Raw genomic sequence first — 17,841 nt, 5'->3', positions numbered from 1 at the left:
CACAAAACGAGCATGTCATTAATTGTCGATTTAGAGTGGACTGCATTGCCCAGTGTGTGCATTGAGGAGCACATGTTCGTCTTTACTGGGGAGCAAGTTTGCACTCATGAATGTGGCAAAACATTCAAATCCGTAAGTGGGTGAACATTAAAGTCCTAGATGCTGCAAATCTCTATATCTGGATACGGAATGACTGAAAAAAGTTATGTCTCCAGTGTCAAAATGTGTGTAATGCACTAGTAATTCATTTCCTTTATTGACCAGTGAGGTAGCCATGTATGGAGGTGCTGTAGAGTGAAAATCAAGTTTCAAATGGGCAGTGATCCTTGTGCCTGGATAGCTCAGTCGGTAGAGCATCAGACTTTTAATCTGAGGGTCCAGGGTTCAAGTCCCTGTTCAGGCGTACCTTTGCTTCTTTTACAAAAAATTAAGCAGGAAATATGAATTGCTCATTCTAATATGTGCTATTTCTGATGGCATCGCAACCTTGGGCAATATGACTCTAAGGTAGTGGAGTCCAGAGTTCTTGGATGCTTTGCCAACATTTCAAGCCTGACTGTGCTTCTAAATAGCATGAAATAGCAATCTTTGTACAAAGTTTTAATATTGGGGAGACAGATTGGTCGAAAAAAAAGCAGACAGGCGCTGCTGAGATTCGAACTCAGGATCTCCTGTTTACTAGACAGGCGCTTTAACCAACTAAGCCACAGCACCTTTTTTGCATCTGGTCTCCTTTCCTTCCTCATGTAATCATTTAGAAGTGAAATCCACTTTTTTAAGGCTGGGCTTCTGTTGCAATATAACTTTTCAAAATGTTTTCCAATTGACTGAAACTCCATTGCACAAAACGAGCATGTCATTAATCGTCGATTTAGAGTGGACTGCATTGCCCAGTGTGTGCATTGAGGAGCACATGTTCGTCTTTACTGGGGAGCAAGTTTGCACTCATGAATGTGGCAAAACATTCAAATCCGTAAGTGGGTGAACATTAAAGTCCTAGATGCTGCAAATCTCTATATCTGGATACGGAATGACTGAAAAAAGTTATGTCTCCAGTGTCAAAATGTGTGTAATGCACTAGTAATTCATTTCCTTTATTGACCAGTGAGGTAGCCATGTATGGAGGTGCTGTAGAGTGAAAATCAAGTTTCAAATGGCAGTGATCCATCTGCCTGGATAGCTCAGTCGGTAGAGCATCAGACTTTTAATCTGAGGGTCCAGGGTTCAAGTCCCTGTTCAGGCGTATCTTTGCTTCTTTTACAAAAAATTTAGCAGGAAATATGAATTGCTCATTCTAATATGTGCTATTTCTGATGGCATCGCAACCTTGGGCAATATGACTCTAAGGTAGTGGAGTCCAGAATTCTTGGATGCTTTGCCAACATTTCAAGCCTGACTGTGCTTCTAAATAGCATGAAATAACAATCTTTGTACAAAGTTTAAATATTGGGGAGACAGATTGGTCGAAAAAAAAGCAGACAGGCGCTGCTGAGATTCGAACTCAGGATCTCCTGTTTACTAGACAGGCGCTTTAACCAACTAAGCCACAGCACCTCTTTTGCATCTGATCTCCTGTCCTTCCTCATGTAATCATTTAGAAGTGAAATCCACTTTTTTTAAGGCTGGGCTTCTGTTGCAATATAACTTTACAAAATGTTTTCCAATTGACTGAAACTCCATTGCACAAAACGAGCATGTCATTAATCGTTGATTTAGAGTGGACTGCATTGCCCAGTGTGTGTATTGAGGAGCACATGTTCGCCTTTACTGGGGAGCAATTTTGCACTCATGAATGTGGCAAAACATTCAAATCCGTAAGTGGGTGAACATTAAAGTCCTAGATGCTGCAAATCTCTATATCTGGATACGGAATGACTGAAAAAAGTTATGTCTCCAGTGTCAAAATGTGTGTAATGCACTAGTAATTCATTTCCTTTATTGACCAGTGAGGTAGCCATGTATGGAGGTGCTGTAGAGTGAAAATCAAGTTTCAAATGGGCAGTGATCCTTGTGCCTGGAGAGCTCAGTCGTTAGAGCATCAGACTTTTAATCTGAGGGTCCAGGGTTCAAGTCCCTGTTCAGGCGTACCTTTGCTTCTTTTACAAAAAATTAAGCAGGAAATATGAATTGCTCATTCTAATATGTGCTATTTCTGATGGCATCGCAACCTTGGGCAATATGACTCTAAGGTAGTGGAGTCCAGAGTTCTTGGATGCTTTGCCAACATTTCAAGCCTGACTGTGCTTCTAAATAGCATGAAATAGCAATCTTTGTACAAAGTTTTAATATTGGGGAGACAGATTGGTCGAAAAAAAAGCAGACAGGCGCTGCTGAGATTCGAACTCAGGATCTCCTGTTTACTAGACAGGCGCTTTAACCAACTAAGCCGCAGCACCTTTTTTGCATCTGGTCTCCTTTCCTTCCTCATGTAATCATTTAGAAGTGAAATCCACTTTTTTAAGGCTGGGCTTCTGTTGCAATATAACTTTTCAAAATGTTTTCCAATTGACTGAAACTCCATTGCACAAAACGAGCATGTCATTAATCGTCGATTTAGAGTGGACTGCATTGCCCAGTGTGTGCATTGAGGAGCACATGTTCGTCTTTACTGGGGAGCAAGTTTGCACTCATGAATGTGGCAAAACATTCAAATCCGTAAGTGGGTGAACATTAAAGTCCTAGATGCTGCAAATCTCTATATCTGGATACGGAATGACTGAAAAAAGTTATGTCTCCAGTGTCAAAATGTGTGTAATGCACTAGTAATTCATTTCCTTTATTGACCAGTGAGGTAGCCATGTATGGAGGTGCTGTAGAGTGAAAATCAAGTTTCAAATGGCAGTGATCCATCTGCCTGGATAGCTCAGTCGGTAGAGCATCAGACTTTTAATCTGAGGGTCCAGGGTTCAAGTCCCTGTTCAGGCGTACCTTTGCTTCTTTTACAAAAAATTAAGCAGGAAATATGAATTGCTCATTCTAATATGTGCTATTTCTGATGGCATCGCAACCTTGGGCAATATGACTCTAAGGTAGTGGAGTCCAGAGTTCTTGGATGCTTTGCCAACATTTCAAGCCTGACTGTGCTTCTAAATAGCATGAAATAGCAATCTTTGTACAAAGTTTTAATATTGGGGAGACAGATTGGTCGAAAAAAAAGCAGACAGGCGCTGCTGAGATTCAAACTCAGGATCTCCTGTTTACTAGACAGGCGCTTTAACCAACTAAGCCACAGCACCTTTTTTGCATCTGGTCTCCTTTCCTTCCTCATGTAATCATTTAGAAGTGAAATCCACTTTTTTAAGGCTGTGCTTCTGTTGCAATATAACTTTTCAAAATGTTTTCCAATTGACTGAAACTCCATTGCACAAAACGAGCATGTCATTAATTGTCGATTTAGAGTGGACTGCATTGCCCAGTGTGTGCATTGAGGAGCACATGTTCGTCTTTACTGGGGAGCAAGTTTGCACTCATGAATGTGGCAAAACATTCAAATCCGTAAGTGGGTGAACATTAAAGTCCTAGATGCTGCAAATCTCTATATCTGGATACGGAATGACTGAAAAAAGTTATGTCTCCAGTGTCAAAATGTGTGTAATGCACTAGTAATTCATTTCCTTTATTGACCAGTGAGGTAGCCATGTATGGAGGTGCTGTAGAGTGAAAATCAAGTTTCAAATGGGCAGTGATCCTTGTGCCTGGATAGCTCAGTCGGTAGAGCATCAGACTTTTAATCTGAGGGTCCAGGGTTCAAGTCCCTGTTCAGGCGTACCTTTGCTTCTTTTACAAAAAATTAAGCAGGAAATATGAATTGCTCATTCTAATATGTGCTATTTCTGATGGCATCGCAACCTTGGGCAATATGACTCTAAGGTAGTGGAGTCCAGAGTTCTTGGATGCTTTGCCAACATTTCAAGCCTGACTGTGCTTCTAAATAGCATGAAATAGCAATCTTTGTACAAAGTTTTAATATTGGGGAGACAGATTGGTCGAAAAAAAAGCAGACAGGCGCTGCTGAGATTCGAACTCAAGATCTCCTGTTTACTAGACAGGCGCTTTAACCAACTAAGCCACAGCACCTTTTTTGCATCTGGTCTCCTTTCCTTCCTCATGTAATCATTTAGAAGTGAAATCCACTTTTTTAAGGCTGGGCTTCTGTTGCAATATAACTTTTCAAAATGTTTTCCAATTGACTGAAACTCCATTGCACAAAACGAGCATGTCATTAATCGTCGATTTAGAGTGGACTGCATTGCCCAGTGTGTGCATTGAGGAGCACATGTTCGTCTTTACTGGGGAGCAAGTTTGCACTCATGAATGTGGCAAAACATTAAAATCCGTAAGTGGGTGAACATTAAAGTCCTAGATGCTGCAAATCTCTATATCTGGATACGGAATGACTGAAAAAAGTTATGTCTCCAGTGTCAAAATGTGTGTAATGCACTAGTAATTCATTTCCTTTATTGACCAGTGAGGTAGCCATGTATGGAGGTGCTGTAGAGTGAAAATCAAGTTTCAAATGGGCAGTGATCCCTGTGTCTGGATAGCTCAGTCGGTAGAGCATCAGCCTTTTAATCTGAGGGTCCAGGGTTCAAGTCCCTGTTCAGGCGTATCTTTGCTTCTTTTACAAAAAATTTAGCAGGAAATATGAATTGCTCATTCTAATATGTGCTATTTCTGATGGCATCGCAACCTTGGGCAATATGACTCTAAGGTAGTGGAGTCCAGAATTCTTGGATGCTTTGCCAACATTTCAAGCCTGACTGTGCTTCTAAATAGCATGAAATAACAATCTTTGTACAAAGTTTTAATATTGGGGAGACAGATTGGTCGAAAAAAAAGCAGACAGGCGCTGCTGAGATTCGAACTCAGGATCTCCTGTTTACTAGACAGGCGCTTTAACCAACTAAGCCACAGCACCTCTTTTGCATCTGATCTCCTGTCCTTCCTCATGTAATCATTTAGAAGTGAAATCCACTTTTTTTAAGGCTGGGCTTCTGTTGCAATATAACTTTACAAAATGTTTTCCAATTGACTGAAACTCCATTGCACAAAACGAGCATGTCATTAATCGTTGATTTAGAGTGGACTGCATTGCCCAGTGTGTGTATTGAGGAGCACATGTTCGACTTTACTGGGGAGCAATTTTGCACTCATGAATGTGGCAAAACATTCAAATCCGTAAGTGGGTGAACATTAAAGTCCTAGATGCTGCAAATCTCTATATCTGGATACGGAATGACTGAAAAAAGTTATGTCTCCAGTGTCAAAATGTGTGTAATGCACTAGTAATTCATTTCCTTTATTGACCAGTGAGGTAGCCATGTATGGAGGTGCTGTAGAGTGAAAATCAAGTTTCAAATGGGCAGTGATCCTTGTGCCTGGATAGCTCAGTCGGTAGAGCATCAGACTTTTAATCTGAGGGTCCAGGGTTCAAGTCCCTGTTCAGGCGTACCTTTGCTTCTTTTACAAAAAATTAAGCAGGAAATATGAATTGCTCATTCTAATATGTGCTATTTCTGATGGCATCGCAACCTTGGGCAATATGACTCTAAGGTAGTGGAGTCCAGAGTTCTTGGATGCTTTGCCAACATTTCAAGCCTGACTGTGCTTCTAAATAGCATGAAATAGCAATCTTTGTACAAAGTTTTAATATTGGGGAGACAGATTGGTCGAAAAAAAAGCAGACAGGCGCTGCTGAGATTCGAACTCAGGATCTCCTGTTTACTAGACAGGCGCTTTAACCAACTAAGCCACAGCACCTTTTTTGCATCTGGTCTCCTTTCCTTCCTCATGTAATCATTTAGAAGTGAAATCCACTTTTTTAAGGCTGGGCTTCTGTTGCAATATAACTTTTCAAAATGTTTTCCAATTGACTGAAACTCCATTGCACAAAACGAGCATGTCATTAATCGTCGATTTAGAGTGGACTGCATTGCCCAGTGTGTGCATTGAGGAGCACATGTTCGTCTTTACTGGGGAGCAAGTTTGCACTCATGAATGTGGCAAAACATTAAAATCCGTAAGTGGGTGAACATTAAAGTCCTAGATGCTGCAAATCTCTATATCTGGATACGGAATGACTGAAAAAAGTTATGTCTCCAGTGTCAAAATGTGTGTAATGCACTAGTAATTCATTTCCTTTATTGACCAGTGAGGTAGCCATGTATGGAGGTGCTGTAGAGTGAAAATCAAGTTTCAAATGGGCAGTGATCCTTGTGCCTGGATAGCTCAATTGGTAGAGCATCAGACTTTTAATCTGAGGGTCCAGGGTTCAAGTCCCTGTTCAGGCGTACCTTTGCTTCTTTTACAAAAAATTAAGCAGGAAATATGAATTGCTCATTCTAATATGTGCTATTTCTGATGGCATCGCAACCTTGGGCAATATGACTCTAAGGTAGTGGAGTCCAGAGTTTTTGGATGCTTTGCCAACATTTCAAGCCTGACTGTGCTTCTAAATAGCATGAAATAGCAATCTTTGTACAAAGTTTTAATATTGGGGAGACAGATTGGTCGAAAAAAAAGCAGACAGGCGCTGCTGAGATTCGAACTCAGGATCTCCTGTTTACTAGACAGGCACTTTAACCAACTAAGCCACAGCACCTTTTTTGCATCTGGTCTCCTTTCCTTCCTCATGTAATCATTTAGAAGTGAAATCCACTTTTTTAAGGCTGGGCTTCTGTTGCAATATAACTTTTCAAAATGTTTTCCAATTGACTGAAACTCCATTGCACAAAACGAGCATGTCATTAATCGTCGATTTAGAGTGGACTGCATTGCCCAGTGTGTGCATTGAGGAGCACATGTTCGTCTTTACTGGGGAGCAAGTTTGCACTCATGAATGTGGCAAAACATTCAAATCCGTAAGTGGGTGAACATTAAAGTCCTAGATGCTGCAAATCTCTATATCTGGATACGGAATGACTGAAAAAAGTTATGTCTCCAGTGTCAAAATGTGTGTAATGCACTAGTAATTCATTTCCTTTATTGACCAGTGAGGTAGCCATGTATGGTGGTGCTGTAGAGTGAAAATCAAGTTTCAAATGGGCAGTGATCCTTGTGCCTGGATAGCTCAGTCGGTAGAGCATCAGACTTTTAATCTGAGGGTCCAGGGTTCAAGTTCCTGTTCAGGCGTACCTTTGCTTCTTTTACAAAAAATTAAGCAGGAAATATGAATTGCTCATTCTAATATGTGCTCTTTCTGATGGCATCGCAACCTTGGGCAATATGACTCTAAGGTAGTGGAGTCCAGAATTCTTGGATGCTTTGCCAACATTTCAAGCCTGACTGTGCTTCTAAATAGCATGAAATAACAATCTTTGTACAAAGTTTTAATATTGGGGAGACAGATTGGTCGAAAAAAAAGCAGACAGGCGCTGCTGAGATTCGAACTCAGGATCTCCTGTTTACTAGACAGGCGCTTTAACCAACTAAGCCACAGCACCACTTTTGCATCTCATCTCCTGTCCTTCCTCATGTAATCATTTAGAAGTGAAATCCACTTTTTTTAAGGCTGGGCTTCTGTTGCAATATAACTTTACAAAATGTTTTCCAATTGACTGAAACTCCATTGCACAAAACGAGCATGTCATTAATCGTTGATTTAGAGTGGACTGCATTGCCCAGTGTGTGTATTGAGGAGCACATGTTCGCCTTTACTGGGGAGAAATTTTGCACTCATGAATGTGGCAAAACATTCAAATCCGTAAGTGGGTGAACATTAAAGTCCTAGATGCTGCAAATCTCTATATCTGGATACGGAATGACTGAAAAAAGTTATGTCTCCAGTGTCAAAATGTGTGTAATGCACTAGTAATTCATTTCCTTTATTGACCAGTGAGGTAGCCATGTATGGAGGTGCTGTAGAGTGAAAATCAAGTTTCAAATGGGCAGTGATCCTTGTGCCTGGATAGCTCAGTCGGTAGAGCATCAGACTTTTAATCTGAGGGTCCAGGGTTCAAGTCCCTGTTCAGGCGTACCTTTGCTTCTTTTACAAAAAATTAAGCAGGAAATATGAATTGCTCATTCTAATATGTGCTATTTCTGATGGCATCGCAACCTTGGGCAATATGACTCTAAGGTAGTGGAGTCCAGAGTTTTTGGATGCTTTGCCAACATTTCAAGCCTGACTGTGCTTCTAAATAGCATGAAATAGCAATCTTTGTACAAAGTTTTAATATTGGGGAGACAGATTGGTCGAAAAAAAAGCAGACAGGCGCTGCTGAGATTCGAACTCAGGATCTCCTGTTTACTAGACAGGCACTTTAACCAACTAAGCCACAGCACCTTTTTTGCATCTGGTCTCCTTTCCTTCCTCATGTAATCATTTAGAAGTGAAATCCACTTTTTTAAGGCTGGGCTTCTTTTGCAATATAACTTTTCAAAATGTTTTCCAATTGACTGAAACTCCATTGCACAAAACGAGCATGTCATTAATCGTCGATTTAGAGTGGACTGCATTGCCCAGTGTGTGCATTGAGGAGCACATGTTCGTCTTTACTGGGGAGCAAGTTTGCACTCATGAATGTGGCAAAACATTCAAATCCGTAAGTGGGTGAACATTAAAGTCCTAGATGCTGCAAATCTCTATATCAGGATACGGAATGACTGAAAAAAGTTATGTCTCCAGTGTCAAAATGTGTGTAATGCACTAGTAATTCATTTCCTTTATTGACCAGTGAGGTAGCCATGTATGGAGGTGCTGTAGAGTGAAAATCAAGTTTCAAATGGGCAGTGATCCCTGTGCCTGGATAGCTCAGTCGGTAGAGCATCAGACTTTTAATCTGAGGGTCCAGGGTTCAAGTCCCTGTTCAGGCGTACCTTTGCTTCTTTTACAAAAAATTAAGCAGGAAATATGAATTGCTCATTCTAATATGTGCTATTTCTGATGGCATCGCAACCTTGGGCAATATGGCTCTAAGGTAGTGGAGTCCAGAGTTCTTGGATGCTTTGCCAACATTTCAAGCCTGACTGTGCTTCTAAATAGCATGAAATAGCAATCTTTGTACAAAGTTTTAATATTGGGGAGACAGATTGGTCGAAAAAAAAGCAGACAGGCGCTGCTGAGATTCGAACTCAGGATCTCCTGTTTACTAGACAGGCGCTTTAACCAACTAAGCCACAGCACCTTTTTTGCATCTGGTCTCCTTTCCTTCCTCATGTAATCATTTAGAAGTGAAATCCACTTTTTTAAGGCTGGGCTTCTGTTGCAATATAACTTTTCAAAATGTTTTCCAATTGACTGAAACTCCATTGCACAAAACGAGCATGTCATTAATCGTCGATTTAGAGTGGACTGCATTGCCCAGTGTGTGCATTGAGGAGCACATGTTCGTCTTTACTGGGGAGCAAGTTTGCACTCATGAATGTGGCAAAACATTCAAATCCGTAAGTGGGTGAACATTAAAGTCCTAGATGCTGCAAATCTCTATATCTGGATACGGAATGACTGAAAAAAGTTATGTCTCCAGTGTCAAAATGTGTGTAATGCACTAGTAATTCATTTCCTTTATTGACCAGTGAGGTAGCCATGTATGGAGGTGCTGTAGAGTGAAAATCAAGTTTCAAATGGGCAGTGATCCTTGTGCCTGGATAGCTCAGTTGGTAGAGCATCAGACTTTTAATCTGAGGGTCCAGGGTTCAAGTCCCTGTTCAGGCGTACCTTTGCTTCTTTTACAAAAAATTAAGCAGGACATATGAATTGCTCATTCTAATATGTGCTATTTCTGATGGCATCGCAACCTTGGGCAATATGACTCTAAGGTAGTGGAGTCCAGAGTTCTTGGATGCTTTGCCAACATTTCAAGCCTGACTGTGCTTCTAAATAGCATGAAATAGCAATCTTTGTACAAAGTTTTAATATTGGGGAGACAGATTGGTCGAAAAAAAAGCAGACAGGCGCTGCTGAGATTCGAACTCAGGATCTCCTGTTTACTAGACAGGCGCTTTAACCAACTAAGCCACAGCACCTTTTTTGCATCTGGTCTCCTTTCCTTCCTCATGTAATCATTTAGAAGTGAAATCCACTTTTTTAAGGCTGGGCTTCTATTGCAATATAACTTTTCAAAATGTTTTCCATTTGACTGAAACTCCATTGCACAAAACGAGCATGTCATTAATCGTCGATTTAGAGTGGACTGCATTGCCCAGTGTGTGCATTGAGGAGCACATGTTCGTCTTTACTGGGGAGCAAGTTTGCACTCATGAATGTGGCAAAACATTAAAATCCGTAAGTGGGTGAACATTAAAGTCCTAGATGAAACAAATCTCTATATCTGGATACGGAATGACTGAAAAAAGTTATGTCTCCAGTGTCAAAATGTGTGTAATGCACTAGTAATTCATTTCCTTTATTGACCAGTGAGGTAGCCATGTATGGAGGTGCTGTAGAGTGAAAATCAAGTTTCAAATGGCAGTGATCCATGTGCCTGGATAGCTCAGTCGGTAGAGCATCAGACTTTTAATCTGAGGGTCCTGGTTTCAAGTCCCTGTTCATGTGTATCTTTGCTTCTTTTACAAAAAATTTAGCAGGAAATATGAATTGCTCATTCTAATATGTGCTATTTCTGATGGCATCGCAACCTTGGGCAATATGACTCTAAGGTAGTGGAGTCCAGAATTCTTGGATGCTTTGCCAACATTTCAAGCCTGACTGTGCTTCTAAATAGCATGAAATAACAATCTTTGTACAAAGTTTTAATATTGGGGAGACAGATTGGTCGAAAAAAAAGCAGACAGGCGCTGCTGAGATTCGAACTCAGGATCTCTTGTTTACTAGACAGGCGCTTTAACCAACTAAGCCACAGCACCTCTTTTGCATCTGATCTCCTGTCCTTCCTCATGTAATCATTTAGAAGTGAAATCCACTTTTTTTAAGGCTGGGCTTCTGTTGCAATATAACTTTACAAAATGTTTTCCAATTGACTGAAACTCCATTGCACAAAACGAGCATGTCATTAATCGTTGATTTAGAGTGGACTGCGTTGCCCAGTGTGTGTATTGAGGAGCACATGTTCGCCTTTACTGGGGAGAAATTTTGCACTCATGAATGTGGCAAAACATTCAAATCCGTAAGTGGGTGAACATTAAAGTCCTAGATGCTGCCAATCTCTATATCTGGATACGGAATGACTGAAAAAAGTTATGTCTCCAGTGTCAAAATGTGTGTAATGCACTAGTAATTCATTTCCTTTATTGACCAGTCAGGTAGCCATGTATGGAGGTGCTGTAGAGTGAAAATCAAGTTTCAAATGGGCAGTGATCCTTGTGCCTGGATAGCTCAGTCGGTAGAGCATCAGACTTTTAATCTGAGGGTCCAGGGTTCAAGTCCCTGTTCAGGCGTACCTTTGCTTCTTTTACAAAAAATTAAGCAGGAAATATGAATTGCTCATTCTAATATGTGCTATTTCTGATGGCATCGCAACCTTGGGCAATATGACTCTAAGGTAGTGGAGTCCAGAGTTTTTGGATGCTTTGCCAACATTTCAAGCCTGACTGTGCTTCTAAATAGCATGAAATAGCAATCTTTGTACAAAGTTTTAATATTGGGGAGACAGATTGGTCGAAAAAAAAGCAGACAGGCGCTGCTGAGATTCGAACTCAGGATCTCCTGTTTACTAGACAGGCACTTTAACCAACTAAGCCACAGCACCTTTTTTGCATCTGGTCTCCTTTCCTTCCTCATGTAATCATTTAGAAGTGAAATCCACTTTTTTAAGGCTGGGCTTCTGTTGCAATATAACTTTTCAAAATGTTTTCCAATTGACTGAAACTCCATTGCACAAAACGAGCATGTCATTAATCGTCGATTTAGAGTGGACTGCATTGCCCAGTTTGTGCATTGAGGAGCACATGTTCGTCTTTACTGGGGAGCAAGTTTGCACTCATGAATGTGGCAAAACATTCAAATCCGTAAGTGGGTGAACATTAAAGTCCTAGATGCTGCAAATCTCTATATCTGGATACGGAATGACTGAAAAAAGTTATGTCTCCAGTGTCAAAATGTGTGTAATGCACTAGTAATTCATTTCCTTTATTGACCAGTGAGGTAGCCATGTATGGAGGTGCTGTAGAGTGAAAATCAAGTTTCAAATGGGCAGTGATCCTTGTGCCTGGATAGCTCAGTCGGTAGAGCATCAGACTTTTAATCTGAGGGTCCAGGGTTCAAGTCCCTGTTCAGGCGTACCTTTGCTTCTTTTACAAAAAATTAAGCAGGAAATATGAATTGCTCATTCTAATATGTGCTATTTCTGATGGCATCGCAACCTTGGGCAATATGACTCTAAGGTAGTGGAGTCCAGAGTTCTTGGATGCTTTGCCAACATATCAAGCCTGACTGTGCTTCTAAATAGCATGAAATAGCAATCTTTGTACAAAGTTTTAATATTGGGGAGACAGATTGGTCGAAAAAAAGCAGACAGGCGCTGCTGAGATTCGAACTCAGGATCTCCTGTTTACTAGACAGGCGCTTTAACCAACTAAGCCACAGCACCTTTTTTGTATCTGGTCTCCTTTCCTTCCTCATGTAATCATTTAGAAGTGAAATCCACTTTTTTAAGGCTGGGCTTCTGTTGCAATATAACTTTTCAAAATGTTTTCCAATTGACTGAAACTCCATTGCACAAAACGAGCATGTCATTAATCGTCGATTTAGAGTGGACTGCATTGCCCAGTGTGTGCATTGAGGAGCACATGTTCGTCTTTACTGGGGAGCAAGTTTGCACTCATGAATGTGGCAAAACATTCAAATCTGTAAGTGGGTGAACATTAAAGTCCTAGATGCTGCAAATCTCTATATCTGGATACGGAATGACTGAAAAAAGTTATGTCTCCAGTGTCAAAATGTGTGTAATGCACTAGTAATTCATTTCCTTTATTGACCAGTGAGGTAGCCATGTATGGAGGTGCTGTAGAGTGTAAATCAAGTTTCAAATGGGCAGTGATCCTTGTGCCTGGATAGCTCAGTCGAGCATCAGACTTTTAATCTGAGGGTCCAGGGTTCAAGTCCCTGTTCAGGCATACCTTTGCTTCTTTTACAAAAAATTAAGCAGGAAATATGAATTGCTCATTCTAATATGTGCTATTTCTGATGGCATCGCAACCTTGGGCAATATGACTCTAAGGTAGTGGAGTCCAGAGTTCTTGGATGCTTTGCCAACATTTCAAGCCTGACTGTGCTTCTAAATAGCATGAAATAGCAATCTTTGTACAAAGTTTTAATATTGGGGAGACAGATTGGTCGAAAAAAAAGCAGACAGGCGCTGCTGAGATTCGAACTCAAGATCTCCTGTTTACTAGACAGGCGCTTTAACCAACTAAGCCACAGCACCTTTTTTGCATCTGGTCTCCTTTCCTTCCTCATGTAATCATTTAGAAGTGAAATCCACTTTTTTAAGGCTGGGCTTCTGTTGCAATATAACTTTTCAAAATGTTTTCCAATTGACTGAAACTCCATTGCACAAAACGAGCATGTCATTAATCGTCGATTTAGAGTGGACTGCATTGCCCAGTGTGTGCATTGAGGAGCACATGTTCGTCTTTACTGGGGAGCAAGTTTGCACTCATGAATGTGGCAAAACATTAAAATCCGTAAGTGGGTGAACATTAAAGTCCTAGATGCTGCAAATCTCTATATCTGGATACGGAATGACTGAAAAAAGTTATGTCTCCAGTGTCAAAATGTGTGTAATGCACTAGTAATTCATTTCCTTTATTGACCAGTGAGGTAGCCATGTATGGAGGTGCTGTAGAGTGAAAATCAAGTTTCAAATGGGCAGTGATCCCTGTGCCTGGATAGCTCAGTCGGTAGAGCATCAGACTTTTAATCTGAGGGTCCAGGGTTCAAGTTCCTGTTCAGGCGTATCTTTGCTTCTTTTACAAAAAATATAGCAGGAAATATGAATTGCTCATTCTAATATGTGCTATTTCTGATGGCATCGCAACCTTGGGCAATATGACTCTAAGGTAGTGGAGCCCAGAATTCTTGGATGCTTTGCCAACATTTCAAGCCTGACTGTGCTTCTAAATAGCATGAAATAACAATCTTTGCACAAAGTTTTAATATTGGGGAGACAGATTGGTCGAAAAAAAAGCAGACAGGCGCTGCTGAGATTCGAACTCAGGATCTCCTGTTTACTAGACAGGCGCTTTAACCAACTAAGCCACAGCACCTCTTTTGCATCTGATCTCCTTTCCTTCCTCATGTAATCATTTAGAAGTGAAATCCAATTTTTTTAAGGCTGGGCTTCTGTTGCAATATAACTTTACAAAATGTTTTCCAATTGACTGAAACTCCATTGCACAAAACGAGCATGTCATTAATCGTTGATTTAGAGTGGACTGCATTGCCCAGTGTGTGTATTGAGGAGCACATGTTCGCCTTTACTGGGGAGCAATTTTGCACTCATGAATGTGGCAAAACATTCAAATCCGTAAGTGGGTGAACATTAAAGTCCTAGATGCTGCAAATCTCTATATCTGGATACGGAATGACTGAAAAAAGTTATGTCTCCAGTGTCAAAATGTGTGTAATGCACTAGTAATTCATTTCCTTTATTGACCAGTGAGGTAGCCATGTATGGAGGCGCTGTAGAGTGAAAATCAAGTTTCAAATGGGAGTGATCCATGTGCCTGGATAGCTCAGTAGGTAGAGCATCAGACTTTTAATCTGAGGGTCCAGGGTTCAAGTCCCTGTTCAGGCGTACCTTTGCTTCTTTTACAAAAAATTAAGCAGGAAATATGAATTGCTCATTCTAATATGTGCTGTTTCTGATGGCATCGCAACCTTGGGCAATATGACTCTAAGGTAGTGGAGTCCAGAGTTCTTGGATGCTTTGCCAACATTTCAAGCCTGACTGTGCTTCTAAATAGCATGAAATAGCAATCTTTGTACAAAGTTTTAATATTGGGGAGACAGATTGGTCCAAAAAAAAGCAGACAGGCGCTGCTGAGATTCGAACTCAGGATCTCCTGTTTACTAGACAGGCGCTTTAACCAACTAAGCCACAGCACCTTTTTTGCATCTGGTCTCCTTTCCTTCCTCATGTAATCATTCAGAAGTGAAACCCACTTTTTTAAGGCTGGGCTTCTGTTGCAATATAACTTTTCAAAATGTTTTCCAATTGACTGAAACTCCATTGCACAAAACGAGCATGTCATTAATCGTCGATTTAGAGTGGACTGCATTGCCCAGTGTGTGCATTGAGGAGCACATGTTCGTCTTTACTGGGGAGCAAGTTTGCACTCATGAATGTGGCAAAACATTCAAATCCGTAAGTGGGTGAACATTAAAGTCCTAGATGCTGCAAATCTCTATATCTGGATACCGAATGACTGAAAAAAGTTATGTCTCCAGTGTCAAAATGTGTGTAATGCACTAGTAATTCATTTCCTTTATTGACCAGTGAGGTAGCCATATATGGAGGTGCTGTAGAGTGAAAATCAAGTTTCAAATGGGCAGTGGTCCCTGTGCCTGGATAGCTCAGTCGGTAGAGCATCAGACTTTTAATCTGAGGGTCCAGGGTTCAAGTCCCTGTTCAGGTGTACCTTTGCTTCTTTTACAAAAAATTAAGCAGGAAATATGAATTGCTCATTCTAATATGTGCTATTTCTGATGGCATCGCAACCTTGGGCAATATGACTCTAAGGTAGTGGAGTCCAGAGTTCTTGGATGCTTTGCCAACATTTCAAGCCTGACTGTGCTTCTAAATAGCATGAAATAGCAATCTTTGTACAAAGTTTTAATATTGGGGAGACAGATTGGTCGAAAAAAAAGCAGACAGGCGCTGCTGAGATTCAAACTCAGGATCTCCTGTTTACTAGACAGGCGCTTTAACCAACTAAGCCGCAGCACCTTTTTTGCATCTGGTCTCCTTTCCTTCCTCATGTAATCATTTAGAAGTGAAATCCACTTTTTTAAGGCTGGGCTTCTGTTGCAATATAACTTTTCAAAATGTTTTCCAATTGACTGAAACTCCATTGCACAAAACGAGCATGTCATTAATCGTCGATTTAGAGTGGACTGCATTGCCCAGTGTGTGCATTGAGGAGCACATGTTCGTCTTTACTGGGGAGCAAGTTTGCACTCATGAATGTGGCAAAACATTCAAATCCGTAAGTGGGTGAACATTAAAGTCCTAGATGCTGCAAATCTCTATATCTGGATACGGAATGACTGAAAAAAGTTATGTCTCCAGTGTCAAAATGTGTGTAATGCACTAGTAATTCATTTCCTTTATTGACCAGTGAGGTAGCCATGTATGGAGGTGCTGTAGAGTGAAAATCAAGTTTCAAATGGCAGTGATCCATCTGCCTGGATAGCTCAGTCGGTAGAGCATCAGACTTTTAATCTGAGGGTCCAGGGTTCAAGTCCCTGTTCAGGCGTATCTTTGCTTCTTTTACAAAAAATTTAGCAGGAAATATGAATTGCTCATTCTAATATGTGCTATTTCTGATGGCATCGCAACCTTGGGCAATATGACTCTAAGGTAGTGGAGTCCAGAATTCTTGGATGCTTTGCCAACATTTCAAGCCTGACTGTGCTTCTAAATAGCATGAAATAACAATCTTTGTACAAAGTTTAAATATTGGGGAGACAGATTGGTCGAAAAAAAAGCAGACAGGCGCTGCTGAGATTCGAACTCAGGATCTCCTGTTTACTAGACAGGCGCTTTAACCAACTAAGCCACAGCACCTCTTTTGCATCTGATCTCCTGTCCTTCCTCATGTAATCATTTAGAAGTGAAATCCACTTTTTTTAAGGCTGGGCTTCTGTTGCAATATAACTTTACAAAATGTTTTCCAATTGACTGAAACTCCATTGCACAAAACGAGCATGTCATTAATCGTTGATTTAGAGTGGACTGCATTGCCCAGTGTGTGTATTGAGGAGCACATGTTCGCCTTTACTGGGGAGCAATTTTGCACTCATGAATGTGGCAAAACATTCAAATCCGTAAGTGGGTGAACATTAAAGTCCTAGATGCTGCAAATCTCTATATCTGGATACGGAATGACTGAAAAAAGTTATGTCTCCAGTGTCAAAATGTGTGTAATGCACTAGTAATTCATTTCCTTTATTGACCAGTGAGGTAGCCATGTATGGAGGTGCTGTAGAGTGAAAATCAAGTTTCAAATGGGCAGTGATCCTTGTGCCTGGATAGCTCAGTCGGTAGAGCATCAGACTTTTAATCTGAGGGTCCAGGGTTCAAGTCCCTGTTCAGGCGTACCTTTGCTTCTTTTACAAAAAATTAAGCAGGAAATATGAATTGCTCATTCTAATATGTGCTATTTCTGATGGCATCGCAACCTTGGGCAATATGACTCTAAGGTAGTGGAGTCCAGAGTTCTTGGATGCTTTGCCAACATTTCAAGCCTGACTGTGCTTCTAAATAGCATGAAATAGCAATCTTTGTACAAAGTTTTAATATTGGGGAGACAGATTGGTCGAAAAAAAAGCAGACAGGCGCTGCTGAGATTCGAACTCAGGATCTCCTGTTTACTAGACAGGCGCTTTAACCAACTAAGCCACAGCACCTTTTTTGCATCTGGTCTCCTTTCCTTCCTCATGTAATCATTTAGAAGTGAAATCCACTTTTTTAAGGCTGGGCTTCTGTTGCAATATAACTTTTCAAAATGTTTTCCAATTGACTGAAACTCCATTGCACAAAACGAGCATGTCATTAATCGTCGATTTAGAGTGGACTGCATTGCCCAGTGTGTGCATTGAGGAGCACATGTTCGTCTTTACTGGGGAGCAAGTTTGCACTCATGAATGTGGCAAAACATTCAAATCCGTAAGTGGGTGAACATTAAAGTCCTAGATGCTGCAAATCTCTATATCTGGAT

General features: G+C 40.7%; 13 non-coding genes across 13 annotated transcripts; 1 reads left to right on the top strand and 12 right to left on the bottom strand.

Annotated features, from left to right (window-relative positions):
- Nucleotides 1–640: 640 nt before the first annotated feature.
- Nucleotides 641–714, bottom strand: TRNAT-AGU (transfer RNA threonine (anticodon AGU)). The gene has a single exon. It is a non-coding gene; the product is annotated as a tRNA-Thr (tRNA).
- Nucleotides 715–1,480: 766 nt separating this feature from the next.
- On the bottom strand, nucleotides 1,481–1,554 carry TRNAT-AGU (transfer RNA threonine (anticodon AGU)). The gene has a single exon. It is a non-coding gene; the product is annotated as a tRNA-Thr (tRNA).
- Nucleotides 1,555–4,844: 3,290 nt separating this feature from the next.
- Nucleotides 4,845–4,918, bottom strand: TRNAT-AGU (transfer RNA threonine (anticodon AGU)). The gene has a single exon. It is a non-coding gene; the product is annotated as a tRNA-Thr (tRNA).
- A 768-nt stretch (nucleotides 4,919–5,686) lies between these two features.
- Nucleotides 5,687–5,760, bottom strand: TRNAT-AGU (transfer RNA threonine (anticodon AGU)). Its single transcript has one exon. It is a non-coding gene; the product is annotated as a tRNA-Thr (tRNA).
- A 1,608-nt stretch (nucleotides 5,761–7,368) lies between these two features.
- Nucleotides 7,369–7,442, bottom strand: TRNAT-AGU (transfer RNA threonine (anticodon AGU)). The gene has a single exon. It is a non-coding gene; the product is annotated as a tRNA-Thr (tRNA).
- A 1,609-nt stretch (nucleotides 7,443–9,051) lies between these two features.
- Nucleotides 9,052–9,125, bottom strand: TRNAT-AGU (transfer RNA threonine (anticodon AGU)). Its single transcript has one exon. It is a non-coding gene; the product is annotated as a tRNA-Thr (tRNA).
- Nucleotides 9,126–9,582: 457 nt separating this feature from the next.
- TRNAK-UUU (transfer RNA lysine (anticodon UUU)) lies at nucleotides 9,583–9,655 on the top strand. Its single transcript has one exon. It is a non-coding gene; the product is annotated as a tRNA-Lys (tRNA).
- A 237-nt stretch (nucleotides 9,656–9,892) lies between these two features.
- On the bottom strand, nucleotides 9,893–9,966 carry TRNAT-AGU (transfer RNA threonine (anticodon AGU)). Its single transcript has one exon. It is a non-coding gene; the product is annotated as a tRNA-Thr (tRNA).
- Nucleotides 9,967–12,414: 2,448 nt separating this feature from the next.
- On the bottom strand, nucleotides 12,415–12,488 carry TRNAT-AGU (transfer RNA threonine (anticodon AGU)). The gene has a single exon. It is a non-coding gene; the product is annotated as a tRNA-Thr (tRNA).
- A 1,604-nt stretch (nucleotides 12,489–14,092) lies between these two features.
- On the bottom strand, nucleotides 14,093–14,166 carry TRNAT-AGU (transfer RNA threonine (anticodon AGU)). The gene has a single exon. It is a non-coding gene; the product is annotated as a tRNA-Thr (tRNA).
- A 767-nt stretch (nucleotides 14,167–14,933) lies between these two features.
- Nucleotides 14,934–15,007, bottom strand: TRNAT-AGU (transfer RNA threonine (anticodon AGU)). Its single transcript has one exon. It is a non-coding gene; the product is annotated as a tRNA-Thr (tRNA).
- Nucleotides 15,008–16,614: 1,607 nt separating this feature from the next.
- TRNAT-AGU (transfer RNA threonine (anticodon AGU)) lies at nucleotides 16,615–16,688 on the bottom strand. The gene has a single exon. It is a non-coding gene; the product is annotated as a tRNA-Thr (tRNA).
- A 768-nt stretch (nucleotides 16,689–17,456) lies between these two features.
- Nucleotides 17,457–17,530, bottom strand: TRNAT-AGU (transfer RNA threonine (anticodon AGU)). Its single transcript has one exon. It is a non-coding gene; the product is annotated as a tRNA-Thr (tRNA).
- Nucleotides 17,531–17,841: the final 311 nt, after the last annotated feature.

The sequence above is a fragment of the Ambystoma mexicanum genome, unplaced genomic scaffold (genome assembly GCF_040938575.1).
Source record: "Ambystoma mexicanum isolate Mex_15411 unplaced genomic scaffold, UKY_AmexF1_1 Mex_scaf1, whole genome shotgun sequence".
In the NCBI taxonomy this organism is placed as follows: Eukaryota; Metazoa; Chordata; class Amphibia; order Caudata; family Ambystomatidae; genus Ambystoma; species Ambystoma mexicanum.
The sequence above is the reverse complement of the archived record's forward strand: the minus strand, read 5'-3'. Positions and strand labels throughout refer to the sequence as shown.